General features: G+C 39.8%; 1 pseudogene; it reads left to right on the top strand.

Moving 5' to 3' along the window:
• Positions 1-311: 311 nt before the first annotated feature.
• LOC129043448 (uncharacterized) lies at positions 312-17,185 on the top strand (annotated as a pseudogene).
• The last annotated feature ends 6,743 nt before the right edge of the window (positions 17,186-23,928 follow it).

The raw sequence follows: 23,928 nt of genomic DNA, 5'->3' as shown, positions 1-23,928 counted from the left end.
CCTGTTCACCTTTCTTTTTTTGTTCTTTCGGAGCTTCACATTTGTATATTTTATTGCTATTATAACCTTAACTTGTACTTATTCTCAATGATTATGGTAGGCAGATTAATAGCCCCCTTAAGATCTCTGTGTCTAAACCTCAGACTATTTTATGAGGCAAAAGCGACTTTACAGATGTGATTGAAGTTAAGGATCTGAGATCTTGTATTATCTAATGGGCATAGTCTAATCATGAGAGTCCTTAAAAGTGGAGAGTTTTTTCCAGCAGCAGTCAGCAAGATGAGATGACAGAAAGGTAAGAAAGATGTGATATGAGGACTCAACCTGTTGTTGCTGGGTTTAGAGATGAAGGAGGGACTCCACTAGTCGAGGAATGTGGGCAGCCTTTAGAAGCCGAAAAGAGTAAGAAATAGATCTCTCCTGGAGCCTCCAGGAAGAAATGCAGTCCTTCATTTTAGCCTAGTGACACCTATTTAGGAATTTTGACTCACAGAATGGTAAGATAATAAATTTGTGTTTTGTAAGCCACTGAACTATGGTAATTTGTTAGGGCAGCAATAGAAAAGGAATAGTAAAAGATTAAATTATCAAACATAATTACATTTGAAGTGTACAAAACTTAGATATATTTTCATTAAGAATTTAAATTAAATATAAAAATTTTGAATGAAATTATTTTTATATATCTTTTCAAAAAAGTTTTCTAATATTACATTTATCTAATATTTGATAATATTATCAAGCTTATCCAACATTAAAAGCAAATTTACAAATTACAACATATAAATATGAAAATTTAAAGTTATTTAATTAAAGCTAAACTTAATTTTTTGGAAAGTAATTAAATCCTAGTAAATATTTTCATGATAATAAAAGTTTTAGCAATTCCTGTGTTTTGTGTTCATCTAATTGCCAATACATAAATCATTACAACTAAGCCTATATATATACATATAGACAAATTTAAGACTAATATGAAATGCTTGATGTTGTAAAATGTCCTTAAACAACCATGTTTGATTTTACAAAACTGATTTAATTCAGAAGTACCTCTGGAACTATGAACTGGAACATGAAGAGAAGCAAAAAAATAGATACATGGTACTCCTGGGAAACTATACTTGTTATGCAAGAATCTATTGCATTCATGTTATCTGAGAGGAAGGATCTGACAAGTTAATTAATTTGTCTTTTCTCTTACCTAAGTGCTTCTGTCACTCAAACACTCCCCACCATCTAAGGCAGTGCCTTTCTCTGATTTCAGTGGTGGTGCAACACACAAACCCTCACAGAATTCAGATGCACTTGCCTTTTGTTTTAGAATCATAGGGCAGGAGATGTGGGGATCATTTCTCCGGGGCCTGACTGGTGTGAGTTATGGAAGCAGGTATTTATGGTTGTGGGTCAAGTGGTGCCAGTGCTGAGTACTGCATCCCCAAAAACAGAGACACCTGTGTGTTCCTAATACATTTATTTGTGTGAGTCTCTCATGTGCCAGACACTCTAAAGAACAGGAAAGTGGCACCTCTTGCCTGGGTTTCAGGGCAGTAATGAATTATGTAACACACCATCAGATCTTCCAGTTTGTGAAGATTAATCGCTTGCTTATGCTGCTAAAAGAATGTTTGTTTTCTTCAGAGTTGAGTTATATTACAAAGGGTCCATTGAATTACCTTAGTACTAGAAATGCCAGCTCCAAAAAGGGTGCAAGGAAGCATTTAAGAAAACCCATTTCCTCATATCAGTAAGTATGACTCATTTTACTGATATATTTATTTTTACTGTATTCCTTGGGTACTGTATTACCTGGGCTTATTACACATCATTACTTGCCCTGTTGGCTCTAAACTCTTATGATTAAACTTTCTCCCCTCCCGCCCCGGCCTTTCATAATTCACTCATTTTTTCTCTGACTTTTCTCTCATGCCTACATTCTCTCTCCTGCAGTTTTTTTAAAAATAAAAAAAAGAAACCAGTAAGTAAAAACGTCCTTAAAAAAAAAAAAAAAAGAAAAGCCAGTTTGCAATTTCTTAATTCTTTTTTATTTTTACTGCCCCTTTTTCTGTCTTGCAACCTTACTAATACAACTACAGCCTAAAATTTGAATGTTGTTTTTTAAAAAATGCCATTAAAAACAAGTTAAACTGGGGAAAGTGAATGTGATCTTCTAGGACCAGGCTTTACCAAGCCTTGCCCCCCTTGTCTGTTTCTTTTTCAATAGCTGAGGCTATTTAATTCACATTTATGGACTCATCTCTGTCTAAGTTTCCAAGAATGATACTTTTGCAAACAGAATTTTTTTTTTCTTTTTTAGGTCTAGCTCAATAGTTTTAAACTCTACTGCATATGAAAAACAACAAAGTGAGCTCTCTCCCAGAACAATTAAGTCCGAATCTTTGGGGTCGTGTCAGAAAATCATTATTTTTAAAAGACCCTCCAGGTTCTTCTAACATTCCATCTGGATTAAACATCACTCTTCTATTCCAGACCAGTGGCTACCCCTAACTAGGGGCAGTTTTTGTCCTCCAGGGGACATTGGTTAATGTCTGGAGACAATTTTGGTTGTGAGAACTGGGAGTCTGCTACTGGCATTTAGTAAATAGAGGCCAGGACTGCTGCTAAACATCATACAATGCATAGGACAGTCCCCCACAACAGAATTATCTGGCCCAAAATGTCAGTAATGCCAAGGTTTAAAAATTCTGATATAGCCTAACATCAAGAATCTGTGTCAGAAAAACAGACTTTGCATGTGCTTGTCATTTGTGGGAGCTAAAAATTAAAATATTTGTACCCTTCAACCACCCCACTTCCCCTCTTTCACCACTTTCACCCCCTCCTGGGTGGAGGGGATGGAGTGGGGTTGGTTGATGTGGGAGGTCGGGTTTGTTGATGTGGGAAGTGGGGTTGATTGATGAGTATAAAAATATATTTAGATGGAGTGACTCATAAGATCTAGTATTTGATAGCACAACAGAGTGACTACAGTACTATTATTTATAGATTTTAAAGTAACTAGAAGAGTATAATAAGATTGTTCATAACACAAAGAAAGGATAAATGCTTGAGGTGATGGATATCCCATTTAACCCTGATATGATTATTATGCATTGTATGCCTGTATCAAAATATCTCATGTACCTTATAAATATATACACCTCATATGTACCCACAAAAATTAAAAATAAAATAATTTTTAAAAGATTCTGTTTATGTAGTTACTCCTAAACTAATGCTATTGAGATTCTAATAGCATATTCCAGCTGTGATATCTGGATTCTGTATGAGCTTCAATTCCTACCACTACTTATCCCTAAACCTTAACATTTATTAGAAGAATGAAATATCTCCAAAAGGCTGACTGTCTTCTTGCTGTGTGGGTAGCTGAAGAATTATTGCTCTAAGTTGCCCATTACTGAGCTCTGTCTATCTGTTGGGACACAAATGTCACTACTTCTCAGACTTGCTGTTGCCAACTGTTTTTCTTCTCACAGGATTCTCAGTCCTGGACTATTGATTCTGGTGTTTTGTTTTCCTTTCTGTGGTTACATTATTAAATAATGACAAAAACCCTTTCAGTGGCTTTATTTATAAATAGGAGGTCACCTAAAATACATGGAAAAATTGGCCTGCATTTGCAAGAAAAATTCTTCTGCAACACAACTGTCAATAATGAAAATGCACACTAGCAGGAAATTTATAAATGAGTAACTCAAGCATGCCATTGCCCCAGGAGACCTTCTTTGAGCAGACTGTATTAGAAACAGAATAAGTCAGAATAAGTTAGAATAAAAGAATACCTGGGAAAGGGAAGAATGAATGAATAGCAGCTCCTTGCAGGGTTAGAGATAGATGGGCAAAGACAAATATAAGAAGACACATAAACGTTAGTGTAGCATCATTTCCTGGAAGGATCCAGCCCTTTGGTATGGTGAATACAGCAGAGAGAGCCATCTCTCTGAATCCCTACCAAGGGCACCAGAAAGACCAAAGTCCATCCTTTCTTAGTTTTTAGTCCTTGATGTGGAGTAGCATTGCCAGATTTAGCAAAGACAAATATAGCGCACCTAATTGTATTTAAATTTCAGATAATCCATAAATACTTCCTTAAAAGTATATCCCAAATATTGCACGGGACATACTTTTATTAAAAAATTATTGTTTATTGAAAAATAACAAAAAATTGTTTATTGAAAACTCAAATTTTATGGGGCATCTTATCTTTTATCTGGCAATCCTAATCTGGGATTTCCTTCCAGGCAGAAATGATGAGTAGACACAATAGGATAACATGGAACTGCAACTATCTTATTTATTACCTACTACTGACTTAACAGTTGACAGAAGAAGTAACAAGTGAGCGGTACCCAGAGGCTCTCAAATGCTCATCCACAGTCTCTTTCAAATCTCACACTTAAGGTGATCATTATATGACCTTCATATCCTTTCTCTTCATGATACAATTCTGCACAGCTCAAACCTCTTGAAATTGTCTATCCAGATAGCCCCATCCCATGAGTGTATAAAGCTAACCAGACCTAAAATGGTCTTGCCTCTATTTACTTTATTTGCATGAGTTTTTTCTCCTTCATAGCAATGCCATTTCCATAATGTGGGAACCATTGCAAGGTTAACCAGGAATGGATAGTAAAGAAGAGGTTTGACAAAGATTTTTAATTCTACTTATTAAGATTCCTCTTGTGTTCTTGGCCCTTCTTACTCTAGTAATCAAAAGAATGTAAAGCATTCTCTAGTCCTATTTCCTTTCCTTGTTTGTTTTCTGTCTCCATCAGCTATGAATTTTCCTCAAGTTCTGTGTCCCCTTAATTTATTGACTTAATTTCATGTCTTTTTGTCTTCCTGTTTCAGAGATTTTCTTTTTGTTCAGGGCTCTCTACTCAACAAACACAGTTCATGGGCACACAAAGCCAATGAGACAGCACTGTTATCAGTGTTAAGCAGAAGGCATTCTCTAGGATAGACAAAGTTTAATTTTAATGGGCTCTTATAATTAGAAGTTTACAGTTTTACCTATTTTATGACCCTAGTGTTTCTGCACAGCAGTAATTTATTTTTCTGAGGCAGGAACTTTGGTCATGAGTACTGCCAGGCTTGTGGACAAGTATATATAGTTAGTGAGTAAGCTGACTCCTCAGAAACTGAATGTCAGTACTGTCGTGCTAACTCATTCAACATGCAGCATTCTAGTCCTGGAGATTCAGAGGTGAACATGTCTTGCCCTCATAGAGGAGACAGATAATAAAACAAGTAAATAAGAGGAAATTTTTACTCTCAGTTGGTAATAAGTACCATGAAGAAAAATAAGGTGGAGTGAGGGATACATGTATATTATGATGGGAGGGAGGGTGCATTTTAAACATTTAAACATATTGGTTAAAAAAGAGTTTTCTAAGGAGGTAGCGCTTGACAGAAACTGCACTGAAGAGAAGGATGAAGCCATATTGCTGTCTGGGGGAACAAAAAATGCAAATGCTGGAGCTCAAGAAACAGCAAGGAGGCTGTAGAGTCTGAAGGGGATGATGAAGGAGAGTGGTACATGAGTCAGAGAACAGGGCTAGATGATATAGGGGCTGGTAGCCCATGAAAGGTGTGTCGTGGCGGCTGCTGGAGATTTTGAGCAGGAGAATCACAGGTTCTAAATTAAAAATTTCAAACATCACTCTGGCTACTGTGTAGAGCATTGACACTTGTAGGGCTAGAGTGAAGCAGGGAGAGCAGCCAGGAATCTATTGAAACAAGAGGGCCAAAGAAGATGTTGGCTTGAACAAAGGAGGTAATGGTGGAGGTGGTGATAGATACTTGGATCACTCTATGATTGAGTGAATAGTATCAGGTTATAGAGGAATCAAGGATGAGGTCTAGGATTTTTACCTGAGCAACTGGATGAATAAGGTGCCATTTATTGAGATGGAGAAGACAAGGGTGGAAACAGCTTTTTAATGTGTTTTTGAATATTTTTTGAAGCAATCTCTCAAATTTACAAAATAATTGTGAGTCTAATACAAATAACTTTTTTCAGAACCATTTGAAAGTTGCCAACCTGATGCCCCATCACCTTTGTACACTTTAGTGTTTATTTCCTAATAGCAAGGATAGTCTCCTACATAATTGCAAAGCAGCCATCAAAATCAGGAAAATAACACTAATTTGTTTCTACCTTCTAATTCTCAGACCATGTTCAAGTTTTTCTAAGTATCCCAATAACATCCAAAAAGATCCCATTCAGAATCATATATTGCATTGGTTTATAACATTTCTTTCTTCTTTTTTTTTGTTTGAGATGGAGTCTTGGTCTGTCACCCAGGATGGAGTGCAGTGGCACGATCTCAGCTCACTGCAACTCCCAGGTACAAGCAATTCTCCTGCCTCAGCCTCCCAAGTAGCTGGAATTATAGGTACCCACCACCATGCCCGGCTAATTTTTGTACTTTTTTTAGTACAGACGAGGTTTCATCACGTTGGCCAGGCTAGTCTCGAACTCCTGACCTCAGGTGATCTGCCCGCCTCAGCCTCCCAAAGTGCTGGGATTACAGGCGTGAGCCACCCCGTCCGGCCTGTAACATTTCTTTAGCCTCCTCTACCATGGGGTAATTTTTCAACCTTTCATGGACTTTCATGACTACGTTAGCTTTCTATGCTGCATAACAAATTACCACAAACTTACCAACTTGAAATAACACATGCACACACACACACACACAAACACACACACAGACACACACACACATACATTTATTATCTGCTTCCGGGGATCAGGAGTCCAGGCATGTCTTAGCTTGCTTCTCTGCTTCAGAGTTTCATCAGGAGGCAATCCACAGGTCAGACAGTGCTGCAGTTTCACCAGAGGCTTGACGGGAAAGATCTGTTTCTAAGCTCCCTTAGGTTGTTGGCAAAATATATTTCTTTGATGCTGTAAGACTGAGGCTTCAGTTTCTTGCTGGAGATCACTCTCAGCTGCTAGAAGCTGCCTGCAGTTCATTGTCATGTGAACCTCTCCAACATCACCGCTTAACTTTATGGCAATTCACATCTTCAAGGACAGTGAGGTGGAGTCTTTCTAGCATCTCTGCTAGCAAGAGGGAATCTTAAATATGCCATAATGTAATGATGGGACTGATATCCCATCAACTTTCCCATATCTTACTGGTTAAAAGTAAGTAGTTAAAAGTTTGTTAAAAGTGGGTAGGTTCTGCCCAACTCAAGGGAAGGGATTATTGGTGTTCCTAGCGGTCTGTCTTCCACTATTTGTCACTTTTGAAGATTATTCCTTTGTGGAATGTTCCTCAGTTTGTGTTTTTGTGGAATGTTTTAAAATTGAGTTTATCTGATGTTTCCTCATGATTATAATCAAGAATCTTTTCCCAGAATATCCAGAAATAATGTATTATTATCATCACATCATATCTAGTGGCTTATGATTTCAATTTGCCCTATTAGTTGTGTTCATTTTGATCATTTGAATTAAGTATCTGCCAGGACTTCTGTAAAGCTATAATTTTCCTTTTTGTAATTAATAAATGTTTTTGTGAAGAGGTACTTTAAAACCATGTAAATTTCCCATTCCTCATCACACTTTTTATTTATCTGTTTATATATTCAGCATGGACTCATGGTTTCTTTTTAAATTCAGGATTATATCTATTACCGTAATTATTTTAATGTTCAAATTATCCCTAATTTATCCAGTGGAAGTCCCTTTAGGATAGATTCTGTGTACTTTTGACACAGCTCTATAATTCTTTGAGCACTTCCTTACTTCCTGGAGCAATAAGATTCACCAGGCTCATGTACTTTCTTCTTGCCTGATCCTGAAATCACTCATTATGCCGAGAGTCCTGACCAGCAGAGAAAGGTATTTAGAAGCCGAGTTTTGGAGACCAGTCATTCTCATTGCAGTCTTACTACTCCGAAGCCCTTTTGGTGGACAGAGGTAGGGAATATTTGTCTGTCTGTCTGCCTATCTATCCTCACATTAACATCTATATTTCCATAACTATCTATATTGAAAACAATGAGTTTGCACCTATACCTCAAATTTCAATTCAATGCCACAAAGTTTATTCTAGTTTTTTCTTTTCCATATTGGTAACTGCCTTCTCCAACAGTGAGAAATCTGACTCTCATTAGCCTTATATAACACTTAATCAATAGTCCTGGATGTGATGAATCTCCCTTTGCCGCTGCAATCTCCCATAGGATACCCTCCTTACCCTACACTGGCTCAGACATCCCTAGTTGGGCTGCTTTTACCCCTCCCACACAGTACCCTCTCTCCTAACAATGAGTTCCTTCTTCAACTTCCCCATGCTTCAACAATCCGATCTGAGCCACATCACTGCACTTCCACGCTTGTGTTATGACACCTCAAAGCAAGTGTGTGTTTGTTTTTTAATCAAGCCTTTATTCTCTACTACTGTTTGCAACTCTCAAAAAGTGGCACAGCATTTTTTTTCTTTGTGTAAATAGCTGTCCGTTTTCTTATAACATCCTCTGAATGTTACGATCTGCTATATTTGTTGATTAATGGTGTAAATAAAATGAAGGCCATAAGAGAAACCATGAGAGGCAACTATCCCATGACACCATGAAGATGTGCATTCTGTGTCTCAGAGTTTTGTACTGATATCAGGAAATATTCTTGAAAATATGTGGAGAAGAGAACAAAAGTTACAAATGATAAACAGTCTTCTTAATAGTATTTGGCTCCATGAAGGAAAAGATGCAAGGAATACGCTGAGATGAAGTTTGGATTGAATTCTATGTTTGTAAAATGATAATATGCTTTTTGCTAGAAAACAGCAAAGCTCTATAAGAAAATTAGTAATTGGGGATCATTAAGTATCCAGAAGGGTGAGAACTGTAATGCTTGATGGTGATGAATACTGCGGAATTCTCTGTGGGTTACAACGCCAACTTCTTCAAGAGACACTGCAGCTGAAGGCTGCCCAGGGCAAAATATATTTGAGATTTAAGGTGGATCTTTTGTTCAAAAGTGCACAAAAAAGTAAAAAATTTAAGAAACAGGCAAATTTTGTTGTCAGCCATTTTATGCTTGTGCTTATCTTCTGTAGCCAAGTTTCAAAAAGAGAAATATAAACAAAGCAAGATCTCTACTTGATTTGATTATAAAACATGGTGCAAATTTAAGACTTCATGTTGGAAAAGTATTTTTGGTTGTTGTAAGGTCACTTTTCTTTTCTTCTCCAAATTTTCTAACTTGACCAAAATATACCTTTAAATAAGAATTATTTCTCCTTATCAAAAACAATTGCAGAACCAGAAATACTTTAGGCTATTAGTTCCAGGATGCATCTGGTATTATCTGCATGTATACCTCTTGCAACATGGCGACAAGGCTACAGGATCAGCCACAACTGAGGAAATGAAACTAGTTAGACCGCTGGTTCCCAAATTGTGGTCCCCAGACAGTAACATCAGCTTTACCTGGGAACTTAGTAGTGCAAATTCTCTAACCCCACTTCAGAGCTACAGAACCAGGAACTCCAAAAGTGGGGGAGGGGGGACATAATCATGTTTTAATAAGTTCCTCTGATGATCCTGATGATGCACCCTCAGGTTTGAGAACCACTGAGTTAGGCTAAGCTACTAGCTACTGTTGGCAAATACTGGATTCAATAAATTGTCCTGCACCCTCACTTGCTCTTCTGAACACTAGTGCATTCTGTAGCTTCTTGTCACCATGAGAACTACTAAATTCTGAAAACATACCTTTTTCTAGTGTGTTAAAAAACACTTTTTCACACTTTCTTCTCTTCTCAGACATAGCCTATATGTTGCTTAATACAAGAACTGATATATAGTAACTACTCAATAATTACTAGTTCCCCTTCTCTTGTTCCTCAGATATTTGCTTGTTATTTATTAACTGAAAGAGATGGAGATAAAATACTAGTATCCCTAAAATATCTAAAGGTAAATTCAGTAAGTGCACTGATGATTATTCTTTTTTTTTTTTTTTTTTTTTTGAGACAGAGTCTTGCTCTGTTGCCCAGGCTGGAGTGAAGTGGCACCATCTCAGCTCACTGCAAGCTCTGCCTCCTGGGTTCACACCATTCTCCTGCCTCAGCCTCCCGAGTAGCTGGGACTACATGCACCCATCACCACTCCCGGGTAATTTTTTGTATTTTTAGTAGAGACGGGGTTTCACCATGTTAGCCAGGATGGTCTTGATCTCCTGACCTTGTGATCCGCCCGCCTCGGCCTCTCAAGGTGCTGGGATTACAGGCGTGAGCCACTGCGCCTGGCCGATAGTTATTCTTGACATAAACTATACTCTTATGTTTAACACATCAAATATGACAATATTTTCTAAAAGCTGTGGAAGTTAGCAGAATCAAAATGAAGTCAATGGTGCTAAAAAAAAATCCTAACAAATAGAGCTGGAGAAGGCCTCAAAGAGAGAGGTTCTCATGCATAAATGTCTCATAACAAAAACTATCACAAAAGACTCTACAAGAACCACGACCTTGCACAAAGGCCATCACAACCGTACACAAAAAGTACTGCCGCAGAGTCTGCCCTGCAACTGCCTATCCAACCTTGGACTAGCATCACCCTTGTTATTGATCCAGGTAGTCAAGGATAATTATCTCAAAACATTATATAATCCTCTTCATTTTTCCTTTAAAAATCTTTGTCTTCCTTTACCTTCCTGAATATGTACATAGTTTATTATGGCATGCATAGATTATCACTTTCTTCTACAGAGCCTCATTCTGTTTGCCATTTAGGTTGACAGAGCAGAGCAAATTAAATATATTCTTTATCTTTCTAAACAAATAACCTTTTACTTTATATCAAGAGTGAATTAAAAACTAGGATTACAAATAAATCATTTTTTTCCTGATATTTCTATATTTTCTCCTTAAAAGCAAAAATTAAATATCCAGTGTCCTCATTATCATTTAAAAAAATTTCCAGCAGTTTCCATTTTTACATTAGGAAATATCCATGTGAAAGTTATGGATGTCTACAAGGCGTTCCTCCTGGGCTTCATTTTTTTAGGGCCTGCATCCTTTGAATGACCCCCATTTTAGTCAAATGTCAATAATACGATTTAGTGGCATTCTACTTGCTGAGGAAGGGTCTCAGAGATGAATGAGAATACCCATGTTTTACTTATCTCAAAAAAATTTGAATTGTACCAGTGTTTTTCCTCAGATTATCCAGCAATGATTTTCAGACTTAGGTCTCTGCAAAAATCGTCTCATGATCTTGTTTAAAGATTTAGAATTCACCTCTCCAGATGACTGATATAGTGGTCTAGGGTGGAATCAGAGGAAAAATATGTATTTTCAACTAGCACTCAGGTATTTTGTGCGGGTTGTCAGAGATCACACACTGAGAAAAAATAGATTGGGTCCCTCCCTTGATTCTGTACCCATTTACTTAAGTGTTGATATAATAGGGCATGTTGCCAGTTGTGATGGTTAATGCTGAGTGTCAACTTGATTAGATTGAAGGATACAAAGTATTGATACTGTGTGTGTCTGTGAGGGTGTTGCCAAAGCAGATTAATATTTGAGTCAGTGGGCTGGGAAACATAGACCCACCCTTAATCTGGATGGGCACAATCTAATCAGCTTCCAGTGCAGCTGGAATATCAGCAGGCAGAAAAATGTGAAAAGAGAGACTGGCCTAGCTTCCCAGCCTACATCTTTCTCCCATGTTGGATACTTCCTGCCCTCACACATCAGATTTCAAGTTCTTCAGTTTTGGAACTCGGACTGGCTCTCCTTACTCCTTAGCCTGCAGAGGGCCTATTGTGGGACCTTGTGATCATGTGAGTTAATACTTAATAAACTCCCATATATATATATAATCTAACTAATCTCCTATTAGTTCTGTCTCTCTAGGGAACCCTGACTAATACAGATATTGGTACCAGGAGCGGTTCTAGAGAAACAGAATATTAAGGATGGAGTTCTTTTGTTGGTTTTGGGGTTTCTGGAGTTAGCTGCTTAATATGATTGACCCAAAAATGCTAAAGACACTATTTCTAATAGTATGGAGGACACTGATAGTCCTTGGTGTGAACTGCTTAGAGAGTTACACAAAATAAATGCATTTGACACCATTCATGAGAGGCAAGGAGTGTAGTGACTGTATACATAATACCTTTGACTATATGTGGAGAACCAAAGAACATAATGAAGCTGGTTGGTTGCTCCTAAGTTCAGTGGACAAAGTGATGAAAGAAAATGATGAACTCAGGGATTCTGTCTCCTGGCTTCAGAAGCAGATACTGAGCCTCAAATCTGCTAAGATAGTCCTGAGTGAGAGTCTTACCTCCTGTAGAGAAAGAGCTGAAATTGTAGAAAAACAGACACAAGCTCTTATCACGTCAGTGGCTGATCTGCAACAAAATGTGCATGCACAGCCTCACCAGGTGTCTACCATTAAAGGGAGGGCATTGACTAGAAAAAAAATGGGATCCTGAAACTTGGTTGGGGATGTGTGGGATAACCCTGATGAAGCTGGGGACACTGAATTTGAACATTTTTGCCAGAGGAAACAGCTTCCCCATCCCCAGTAGTGGCAACGTCCCCTCACCAACCCATGCTGCCATCAGCCTTTCCACCTTTGTCTGAGTAGATAAACCCTATGTTGCCTGAGGCAACAGTGATGGCCTCCCCTGAGACAGTTGCCAGGCAAGATAATGTTGATTCTCCTCAGGAGCCACCCCCAACGCCCCTGTTTGCTCCTATACCTATAACTAGACTAAAGTCCCAGCAGACCCCTGGAGGTGAGGTTGGGAGTGTGACCCATGAGGAGGTCCACTACACTCAACAAGAATTGCTTGAGTTTTCTAATTTATGTGAACAGAAATCTGGAGAACAGGCATGGGAATGGATACTAAGGGTGTGGGATAATGGTGGAAGGAACATAGAGTTGGATCAGGCAGAATTTATTGATTTGGGCCACTAATTAGGGATTCTGCATTTAATGTTGCAGCTCAGAGAGTTAAAAAAGGTCCTAATAGTTTATTTGCTTGGTTAGCTGAAATATAGATTAAAAGATGGCCCACTGTCAGTGAGCGGGAAATCCCTAATCTCCGCTGATTTAATGTAGAGGAAGGGATCCAAAAGCTTCAGGAGATTGGGATGGTGAAGTGGATTAGTCACTTTAGACCTACTCATCCCAGCTGAGAGGTTCAGAAGATAAGCCCTTGACCAATGCCTTGTGAAATAGAACTGTGAGGGCAGGTCCTGCATCTTTGAAGAGCCCTGTAATTGCTCTTCTCCGTATGTCAGATCTAACAGTGGGAAATGCAGTCACTCGACTACAAAATTTAAATACAATGGGAATCACTGGATCCCGAGGTTGCAGGAGCCAAGTGGTGGCACTCAGCCGTCAAAGGCAGGGTGGGTGTAGCTACTGTAATGGAGAGCAGAGGTAAAGCAGCAATCAGAATAGTCTGACTCATGTAGAGCTCTGGCATTGGCTTACTAATCATGGTGTTCCTAGAAGTGAAACTGATAGGAAGCCTACCGCCTTCCTACTTAATTTATACAAGCAGAAAAGGTCAAATGGACAAAAGACTAATTTGAATTATAAAAACAGAGAATCACAGCCCCTCAGTCAATTTCCAGACTTCAGCCAGCTTACAGACCCAGAACCCCTTGAAGGAAGGGGAGGCAAGATCCCCTTGAGGAAGGACCCCACTACATTACCAATAATTTATGCAGTGAGTCTTTCTCCCATCCTTCTCCAAGGAGACCTCCGGCCTTTTACCAGGGTAACTATGCATTGGGAAAGGTAAATGATCAGACATTGTGGGGACTACTGGACACTGGCTCTGAGCTGATCTTGATTCCAGGGGACCCAAAACACCATTGTGGTCCTCCAGTTAAAGTAGGGGCTTATGGAGTTCGGGTAATTAATGGAGTTATAGCTCAGGTCTGACTTACAGTGGATCCAGTGGGTCTCTGGACTTATCCTGTGATTATTTCTCCAGTGCCAGCATGCATAATTGGCATAGACATACTTAGCAGCTGGCAGAACACTCACATTGGCTCCCTGAGTGGTAGGGTGAGGGCTATGATGGTGGGAAAGGCCAAATGGAAGTCATTAGAGCTGCCTGTACATAGAAAAATAGTAAATCAAAACTAATGTCGCATCCCTGGAGGGATTGCAGAGATTAGTGCCACCACCACGGACTTGAAAGATGCAGGGGTGGTGATTCCCATCACATCCCCATTCAACTCTCCCATTTGGCCTGTGCAGAAGACAGATGGATCTGTGAGAATGACAGTGGATTATCATAAGCTTAAACAAGTGGTGACTCCAATTGCAGCTGTTGTACCAGATGTGGTTTCATTGCTTGAGCAAATTAACACTTCTCCTGGTAACTGGTATGTAGCCATTGGCTTGGCAAATCCCTTTTTCTCCATTCCTGTCCATATGGCCTACAGAAGCAATATGCCTTCAGCTGGCAAGGCCAGCAATATACCTTTACTGTCCTACCTCAGGGGTGTATCAACTCTCTGGCTTTGTGTCATAATCTTATTTGGAGAGAACTTGATCACTTTTTGCTTCTGCAAGATATCACACTGGTCTATTACATTAATGACATTATGCTGATTGGATCCATTGAGAAAGAAGTAGCAAACACACTGGACTTATTGGTGAAACATTTGCATGCCAGAGGATGAGAAATAAATCTGACTAAAATTCAGGGAACTTCTACCTCAGTAAAATTTCTAGGGGTCCAGTGGTGTGGGGCCTGTTGAGATATTTCTTCTAAGGTGAAGGATAAGTTGCTGCATTTGGCCTCTCCTACAAGCAAGAAAAAGGCACAATGCCTAGTGGGCCTATTTGGATTTTGGAGGCAACACATTCCTCATTTGGGTGTGTTACTCCAGCCCATTTATCGAGTGATCCGAAAGGCTGCCAGTTTTCAGTGGGGTCCAGAACAGGGCAAGGGTCTGCAACAGGTCCAGGCTGCTGTGCAAGCTGCTCTGCTGCTTGGACCATATGACCCAGCACATCCAATGGTGTTCCAGGTGTCAGTGGCAGATAGGGATGCTGTTTTGAGCCTTTGGTAGGCCCCCATAGGTGAATCACAGTGGAGGCCTCTAGGACTTTGGAGCAAGGCTCTGCCATCTTCTGCAGGTAACTAATCTCCTTTTGAGAGACAGCCCTTGGCCTGTTACTAGGCTTTGGTGGAAACTGAATGTTTGACTATGGGCCATCAAGACACCATGCAACCTGAACTGCCTATCATGACCTGGGTGCATTCTGACCCATCTAGCCATAAAGTGGCTCATGAACAGCAGCATTGCATCATCAAATGGAAGTACTACATATGTGATCAGGCTCGAGCAGGTCCTGAAGGCACAAGTAAGTTACATGAGGAAGTGGCTCAAATGCCCATGGCCTCCACTCCTGCCACTCTGCCTTCTCTCCCCCAGCCTGCACTGATGGCCTCATGGGGAGATTCCTATGATCAATTGACAGAGGAAGAGAAGACTAGGGTCTGGTTCACAGATGGTTCTGCATGATATGCAGGCACCAGCTGAAAGTGAACAGCTGCAGCACTACAGTCCCTTTCTAGGACATCCCTGAAGGACAGCAGTGAAGGGAAATCTTCCCAGTGGGCAGAACTTTGAGCAGTGCACCTGGCTGTGCACTACACATGAAGGATAAATTGCCAGATGTGCAATTATATACTGATTCATGGGCTGTAGCCAATGGTTTGGCTGGATGGCTAGGGACTTGGAAGAAGCATGATTGGAAAATTGGTGACAATGAAATTTGAGGAAGAGGTATGTGGATGGACCTCTCTGAGTGGTCAAAAACTGTGAAGATATTTGTATCCCGTGTGAGTGCTCACCAATGGGTGACCTCAGCAGAGGAGGATTTTAATAATCAAGCGGACAGGATGACCTGTTCTGTGGATACCACTCAGCCTCTTTCCCCTGCCACCCCTGTCATCACCCAATGGGTCCATGAACAAAGTGGTCATCACGGCAGGGATGGAGGTTATGCATGAGCTCAGCAACATGGACTTCCATTCACCAAGGCTGAGCTGGCTATGGCCACTGCTGAGTGCCCAATTTGCCAGCAGCTGAGGCCAACACTGAACCCTCGATATGGCACCATTCCTCGAGGTGATCAGCTAGCTACCTGGTGGCAGGTTGATTATATTGGACCTCTTCCATCATGGAAAGGGCAGAGGTTTGTCCTCACTGGAATAGACACTTACTGCAGATATGGGTTTGCCTATTCTGCATGCAATGCTTCTGCCAAGACTATCACCCATGGACTCACGGAATGTCTTATCCACTGGCATGGTATTCCACACAGCATTGCCTCTGACTAAGACACTCACTTAACGCTAAAGAAGTGTGGCAGTGGGCTCATGCTCATGGAGTTCACTGGTCTTATCATGTTCCCCATCACCCTGAAGCAGCTGATCGATAGAACGGTGGAATGGCCTTTTGAAGTCACAATTACAATGCCAACTAGGTGACAACACTTTGCAGGGATGGGGCAAAGTTCTTAAGAAGGCCATGTATGCTCTGAATCAGTGTCCAATATATGGTACTGTTTCTCCCATAGCCAGGATTTATAGGTCCAGGAATCAAGGGGTGGAAGTAGAAGTGACTTCACTCACCATCACCCCTAATGACCCCTGAGCAAAATTTCTGCTTTCTGTTTCCACGACATTACGTTCTGCCAGCCTAGAGGTCTTAGTTCCAGAGAGAGGAATGCTGCCACCAGGAGACACAACAATAATTCCATTAAACTGGGAGTTAAGATTGCCACCTGGACACTTGGGCTCCTCCTACCTTTAAGTTAACAGGCTAAGAAGGGAGTTAAAGTGTTGACTTGGGTGATTGACCCAGACTATTCAAGATGAAATTAGTCTACTACTCCAAATGGAGGTAAGGAAGAGTATGCATGGAATACAGGAGATCAATTAGGGCATCTCTTAGTATTACCATGCCCTGTGATTCAGGTCAATGGGAAACTACAACAGCTCAGTCCAGCCAGGACTACAAATGGCCCAGACCTTTTAGGAATAAAAGTTTCGGCCACTCCACCAGGAAAAAAACCACAACCTGCTAAGGTGCTTGCTGAAGGCAAAGGGAATTCAGAATGGGTAGTAGAAGAAGGTAGTCATCAATATCAGCTATGAACACATGACCAGCTGCAGAAATGAGGACTGTAATTGTCATGATTATTTCCTCCTTCTGTAAAAACATGTTTGTGCATGTATATACTTGTACTAAGAAAATATCTTCATTTTATTTCCTTTTTACTTTATCATGTGACATAAGATTTATTGACTTCACATCAGCATTTAAGTATTGTTAACTTTATGTAATAGTATTTGAGTTGGAGACTGGTGCATTTCTGGTTGTATGAAGGAAGGATAGTTGTATTATGTTAGGCATAATTATAACCTCATTATTGTCTTTATTTGAAGATTATGATCTCAGGAGATGTGCATGGGTTCAAGTTGACGAGGGGTGGACTTCTGATGGTTAATATTGAGTGTCAACTTGATTGGATTGAAGGATACAAAGTTTTGATCCCATGTGTGTCTGTGAGGGTGTTGCCAAAGGAGATTAATATTTGAGTCAGTGGGCTGGGAAAGGCAGACCCACCCTTATTCTGGGTGGGCACAATCTAATCAGCTGCCAGTGTGGCTACAATATAAGCAGGAAAAAAAAAGTGAAAAGAGAGACTGGCCTAGCCTCCCAGCCTATATCTTTCTCCCGTGCTGGATGCTTCCTGCCCTGGAATATCGGACTCCAAATTCTTCAGTTTTGGAACTCGGACTGGCTCTTCTTGCTCCTCAGCCTGCAGAGGGCCTATTATGGGACCTTGTGATCATGTGAGTTAATACTTTAATAAACTCCCCTATATATATATTTAAATACTTAATAAACTCCCATATATGTATGTGTATATATATATGTGTGTGTGTATATATATAAACTAAGATATATATACTAATATATTTAATAAACTCCCCTTTATATATATGTAAATGCTTAATAAACTCCCATATATGTATGTATATATGTGTGTATATATATAAACTAATAAGATATATATACTAATATACTTAATAAACTCTCCTTTATATATATATATACTTAATAAACTCATATATATATGTATAAACTAATAGGATATATATCCTATTAGTTCTGTCCCTCTAGAGAACCCTGACTAATACATCAGTGTATACATGTCCCTCATTCCTACCATTCAGACATTACCTCAGGTAGTAGTTGGGGGAAAGGGGATAAGAGTATGATGTGGATGTATGGCACCTTTCCAGGACAAGTTTCTTTGAACTAGCTTTGAAACACTACAGAAAGAAGAAGCTAGAGTTAGAAGCTCAGTTTGTGAGACTCCCAGATCAGTAAGTTCTTGGGAGCCCAGTGACAAAGTGTGTCACAGATGTGGAAGAAGGCTTCCTCTTCTGTATTCTGGCTACTTTAGATTAGACACTATGGGAGTGTACAGAGACATCATTCTTTGTGGGAACAGTGCTATTCTCGGAATGGCTGATGAGGGTGGTAAGGTTTCTCAGCCGACCCTGGAAAGATGACATGAGCAATGGGGACTGGATTATGAACAAAAGGAGGGCCTGGTCTCTGCATAGGACTTTCCTTATATAGCGTATATTTGAGGGATCTCTTTGATACTTTAATAATGGGACAGCTTGAGGGGAACGCCAAGTTCTTCTGACTATACCAACCAGGCCTAAGAAGACAGAAGATATTTGTGCCTCATGTTTTATGTACAGAAATCACATGTTTTCATTTATTTTAGGAGAAGTCATTGTGCTGGAGAAGCATCACTCACTGAATTGGACATTGTTAGACATTCATTTAGGACAGTTAAAAACTGTGAGGGACTGTAAGGAATGTGGGCAACATTATTTCACTGCAAGAGATTTTATCACCCTGGACTCTTGTGGATGCACATCAATGACTGAGATTCTAACCCCCTGTCTCACAGGTGAATCCAGCCTATCAGAAGCCAGCAATATCCTGGCTGCAGGTGGTACGTGGGAGTTCTTTATATCAGCTGTCAAAATTCAATTATTATGCTGTGCTCTTGAAGCATTTTATAAAGATCATAGATCAAGTGAGACAGTGGATTAACTGGGGGTAACAACTAATAATATACTCAAAACACTAAAAAAGGGCCAGGGCCAAGACGGTCGACTAGAAGCAGTGACAGAGGCTCCCATCAAAAAGAACCATAATAAGCATGTGACTCCTGCACTGGCAACCAAGGTATTCAGGTTCTCTCATCAGAACTGACTAGGCAGCTGGCATGATACATGGTGAGGAAGAAAGAGCAGTGGGGTACAGCAGCCCACCTGAGAGGCATATGGGGCAGGGGAGTCCCCAACCCCCAGCCAAGGGAGGCAGTGAGTGAGCGTGCTACCCAGCTGAGGAACACGTGCTTTTTCCACAGAACTGTGCAACCCACGGATTGAAAAATCCCACTTGTGAACCCTCACCACCCGGGCCTAGGGGTCAAACCCTGGAGATGCACAGATTCTCAACAGCCTCTCAGCTAGAATCTGCTTAAATCTGCTGTAATCCTGGGGCGGGGGTGAGGGGGGGGTGGGCACGGGGAGGGGCAACCAGCACCACAGCTGCGGCTTCCTGCTGTCTAAGCCATTTGAGCTCCTTGAAGGAGGAGCAGCAGCCAACACTGGGTCTCATAACTGCCTAACACACTAAGCTCCCTGGGCAGGAGAAGGGAAAACAAACAACCCCATCAAAAAGTGGACAAAGGATATGAACAGACACTTCTCAAAAGAAGACATTTATGGGGCCAACAAACATATGAAAAAAAGCTCAACATCACTGATCATTAGAGAAATGCAAATCAAAACCACAATGAGATACCATCTCAGGCCACTCAGAATGGTGGTTATTAACAAGTCAAGAAACAACAGGTGCTGGCAAGGCCGTGGAGAAATAGGATCGCTTTTATAAAGTTGGTGGGAATGTAAATTAGTTCAACCATTGTGGAAGACAGTATGGTGATTCCTCAAGGATCCAGAACCAGAAATACCATTTGACCCAGCAATTTCATTACCAAGTGCATACCCAAAGGAATGTAAATCATTCAACTATAAAGACACACGCACACATATATTTATTGCAGCACTATTTACAATAGCAAAGTAATGGAACCAACCCAAATGCCCATCAGTGATAGACTGGATAAAGAAAATGTGGTACATATACACCATGGATTACTATGCAGCCATAAAAAGGAATGAGATCATGCCTTTTGCAGTGACATGCATGAAGCTGGAAGCCATCATCCTCACCAAACTAACACAGGAACAGAAGACCAAACACCACATGTTCTCATTCATAAGTGGGAGTCTTACAATGAGAACATGTGGACACAAGGAGGGGAACAACACACACCAGGGCCAGTTGGGGGTTGTGGGGTGAGGGGAAGGAAATTAGAGGATGAGTCAATAGGCACAGCAAACTACCTTGACACATGTATACCTGTGTAACAAACCTGCATATTCTGCACATGTGTCCTGGAACTTAAAGTAAAATTAAAAAAAAAAAAAGAAAAAAATTAAAAAAAATTTTGTGCCATATGAGATTATAAGAAGGGTAGAAAATGTCCATCAGAATAGACAACAAGTCCCAAAGCTTTTGACCTGGAAGAATGCAGCTTATTTGCTATAAATCTTTTTTTTTTTTTTTTTTCCTAGAGCTTCTTTCACTGGAGCCACTTTGGGGCATTTTTGTCTTAGTGGATTCATCAATGTACTAGGTGGCATGAGTGGGTGGGTGGGGTTGGGGATCCAAAGTTAACACCTGTCTCCTTCATGTGATAATCAGACTAATTTATCATAGCCACAGGGCAATGACAGTTTCTTGGAGGTTTTCTGGAAGTCAGGAAATAGTCTCCTGATGGAAGATGGAATTACTTCCACCATTAGGTATATCAGTGACTTTGTCAGGTAGAGGGGATGGCCTGATATGGCTTACAGGGACAGAAGTTCTTTACTTTTTGGAAATGACTTGGTGTTTTCAAATAGGGATAACTAGACTTAGCACCTGGAGAAGTTAATCATAAACAAAATGTACTCTAAAGTACATGTACACATACAAAATGCTTATTTTAGAGAAGAAAAATGACTAGTGAGTTATACCTTATTTTCTCTTTAAAGTCAACCAAACCTTTATCCTTCTTGCCTGAGTACTATGTAAGAATTATGGGCTTTTTGTTTTATAAAGATGAGGATATGGCCAGGTGCAGTGGCTCATGCCTTTAATCCCAATGCTTTGGGAGGTTGAAACCAGGGGATTGCTTGAGGCCAGGTGTTCAAGACCAGCCTGGGCAACATAGTGAGACCCCCCATCTCTTAAAAGAAAAAAAAAGATGAAGATAGTACATGTTTTTCTAAAACAGTCATGAGCTCCGTAATAATATTTTGGTCAATGACAGACTGCACATGTGATGTTGGTCTCGTAGATTATAATAATGGAGCAGAAAAATTCCTGCTGACATCATAGCTGTCTTAACCTCATAGTGCAATACATTACCCATGTGTTTGTGGCGATGCTGGTGTAAACAAGCCTATTGTGCTGTCAGTCATATAACAGTATAGTACATAAAATTATGCACAGTACATAATACTTGATAATGATAATAAATGACTATGTTATTGCTTTATGTATTTACTACACTGTACTTTTTATTGTCATCTTAGAGTGTACTCATTCTACTTATAAAAATAAAGTTAACAATAAAACAGCCACAGGCAGGTCCTTCAAAAAGTATTCCAGAAGAAGGCATTGTTATAATAGGAGGTGACAGCTCCATGTGTGTTATTGCACTTCAGACCTTCCAGTGGGACAAGATGTGGAGGTGGAAGACAGTAATACTGATGATCTTGAACCTGTGTAGGCCCAGGGTAATGTGTTTTTGTCTTATTTTTTAAACAAAAATGCTTAACAAGTAAAAAAAAAATAAAAACAGAAGAAAGCTTATAGAATAAGGCTATAAAGAAAGAAAATATTTTTGTATAGTTGTGCAAGGTGTTTGTGTTTTAAGCTAAGTGTTATCACAAATGAGTCAAAAAGTTAAAAAACTAACAAACTTATAAATTTAAAAAGTTACAGCAAGCTAAGACTAATTGATTATTGAAGGAAGAAAATAGCTTTTTATAAATTTAATGTAGCCTAAGTGTACAGTGTTTATAAAGCCCACAGTAGTGTGCAGTAAAGTTCTAGGCCTTCACATTCACTCACCGCTCACTCACTGACTCACCCAGAGTAACTTACAGTCCTGCAAGCTTAATTTATGGTAAGTGCCCTGAACAGGCGTACCGTTTTAAATCTTTTATACCAGTACTTTTATTGTACCTTTTCTATGTTAAATAGTTTTAGATACACAAATACTTTTCATCGTTTTAATTGCCTGCAGTATTCAGTACAGTAACATGCTGTACCAGTTTGTAGTCTAGGAGCAATAGGCTATGCTATAGCCCAGGTATGTAGTAGGCTATACCCTCTAGGTTTATGTAAGTTCACTCTATGGTGTTTGCACAACAATGAAATCACCTAAAACACATTTTTCAGAATGTATCCCCATCATTAAGTAACACACGACTGTAGCACTCTGACATATGAATATCATGAATTATTAAATTCCATTAAATTATGACTAAGAAAATTAATGTATCTGCATGAAGAATCTATGTTAAATAAAAATTTTTTAACATTTATGTAAATAACGATGTCACTTAAAGTCAATTATGTCTTTATAGTAATAAGAATTGGGAAAGGCCCAGCTTTATGATGTTTTGTTTTTAAGTTGACTTTAATGTATAAGTAACATGCAGTAAAATGTACCTATGTAAAAGGTTCATTTTGATGACATTCTGCAAATGTATATGACTATGGGACCACTATCTCAATCAAGACCTTTCCATGACCCCAAGAAATTGCATCATGCCTCTTTGTAGTCATCTCCCCCATCACCCCCATCCCTGGCCTCAGTCAACTGCTAGTCTGCTTTCTGTTGCTATAGATTAGTTTTGCTTTTCTCTAGAATTTCATATAAATGGAATCATATAGTACTCACTCTTTTGTGTTTGGTTTCTTTATTTCAGCATAACATTATGGATATTCGTATATGCTATTGCATATATCAGTACTTCATTCCTTTTTATTGTTGAACACATTCACTATGTGGATATGCTGCAATTTGTGTATGTATTCTGTTACTAATGCACTTTTAGATTGTCTCCAGTATGGTGCTATTATGAACAAAGCTTTTATAAATGTTCTTGTACAAATAGTTGTACGGACATGCATTTTACTTCTCTTGACTAAATAAAAGTGGAATTGCTGAGTAAAGGTTTTTATTTAAAATTTCTCTTATGTTTGCTTTGTTTATTTTATTTATTTTAGAATTAGGTCTATTTTAGCCTCAAATAAATACCTCCTTATGTGTAATACAAACATTTGATCAAAATTCTTCTGCAGAAAGGAGCCATAGTCTTTCTTTTTATCTTAGTTGGTGTTTAACTTCTTATACTTTGGCAGTAGTGATATGGAAGGGGAGCAAGGAAGTGCTGGGAGGAGAAGGGCAGGGCCCCGGAGAGGGCTGCACCCCTGGACCTGTGCCCACGGACCTAGGTGAGGACAGGCACTTCTACCTTCACGCCCAAATGCTGCATTTCCCGACACCACCCTGGCCCGCCACGCCCCCATCCTGTGCCTATAAAAACCGCGACTAGCAGGCAGACACACAAGCAGCTGGACGTCGAGAGGAACACCTTGGTGGAAGAAGACACAAATGGCTGGACGTTGAGAGGATGTCGAGGGGAGCACGCTGGTGGAAGAGCACATGAGAGACACT

This window comes from Pongo pygmaeus, chromosome 13 (assembly GCF_028885625.2).
Source record: "Pongo pygmaeus isolate AG05252 chromosome 13, NHGRI_mPonPyg2-v2.0_pri, whole genome shotgun sequence".
Taxonomy (NCBI): Eukaryota; Metazoa; Chordata; class Mammalia; order Primates; family Hominidae; genus Pongo; species Pongo pygmaeus.
This window is presented reverse-complemented; position numbering and strand designations above follow the sequence as displayed.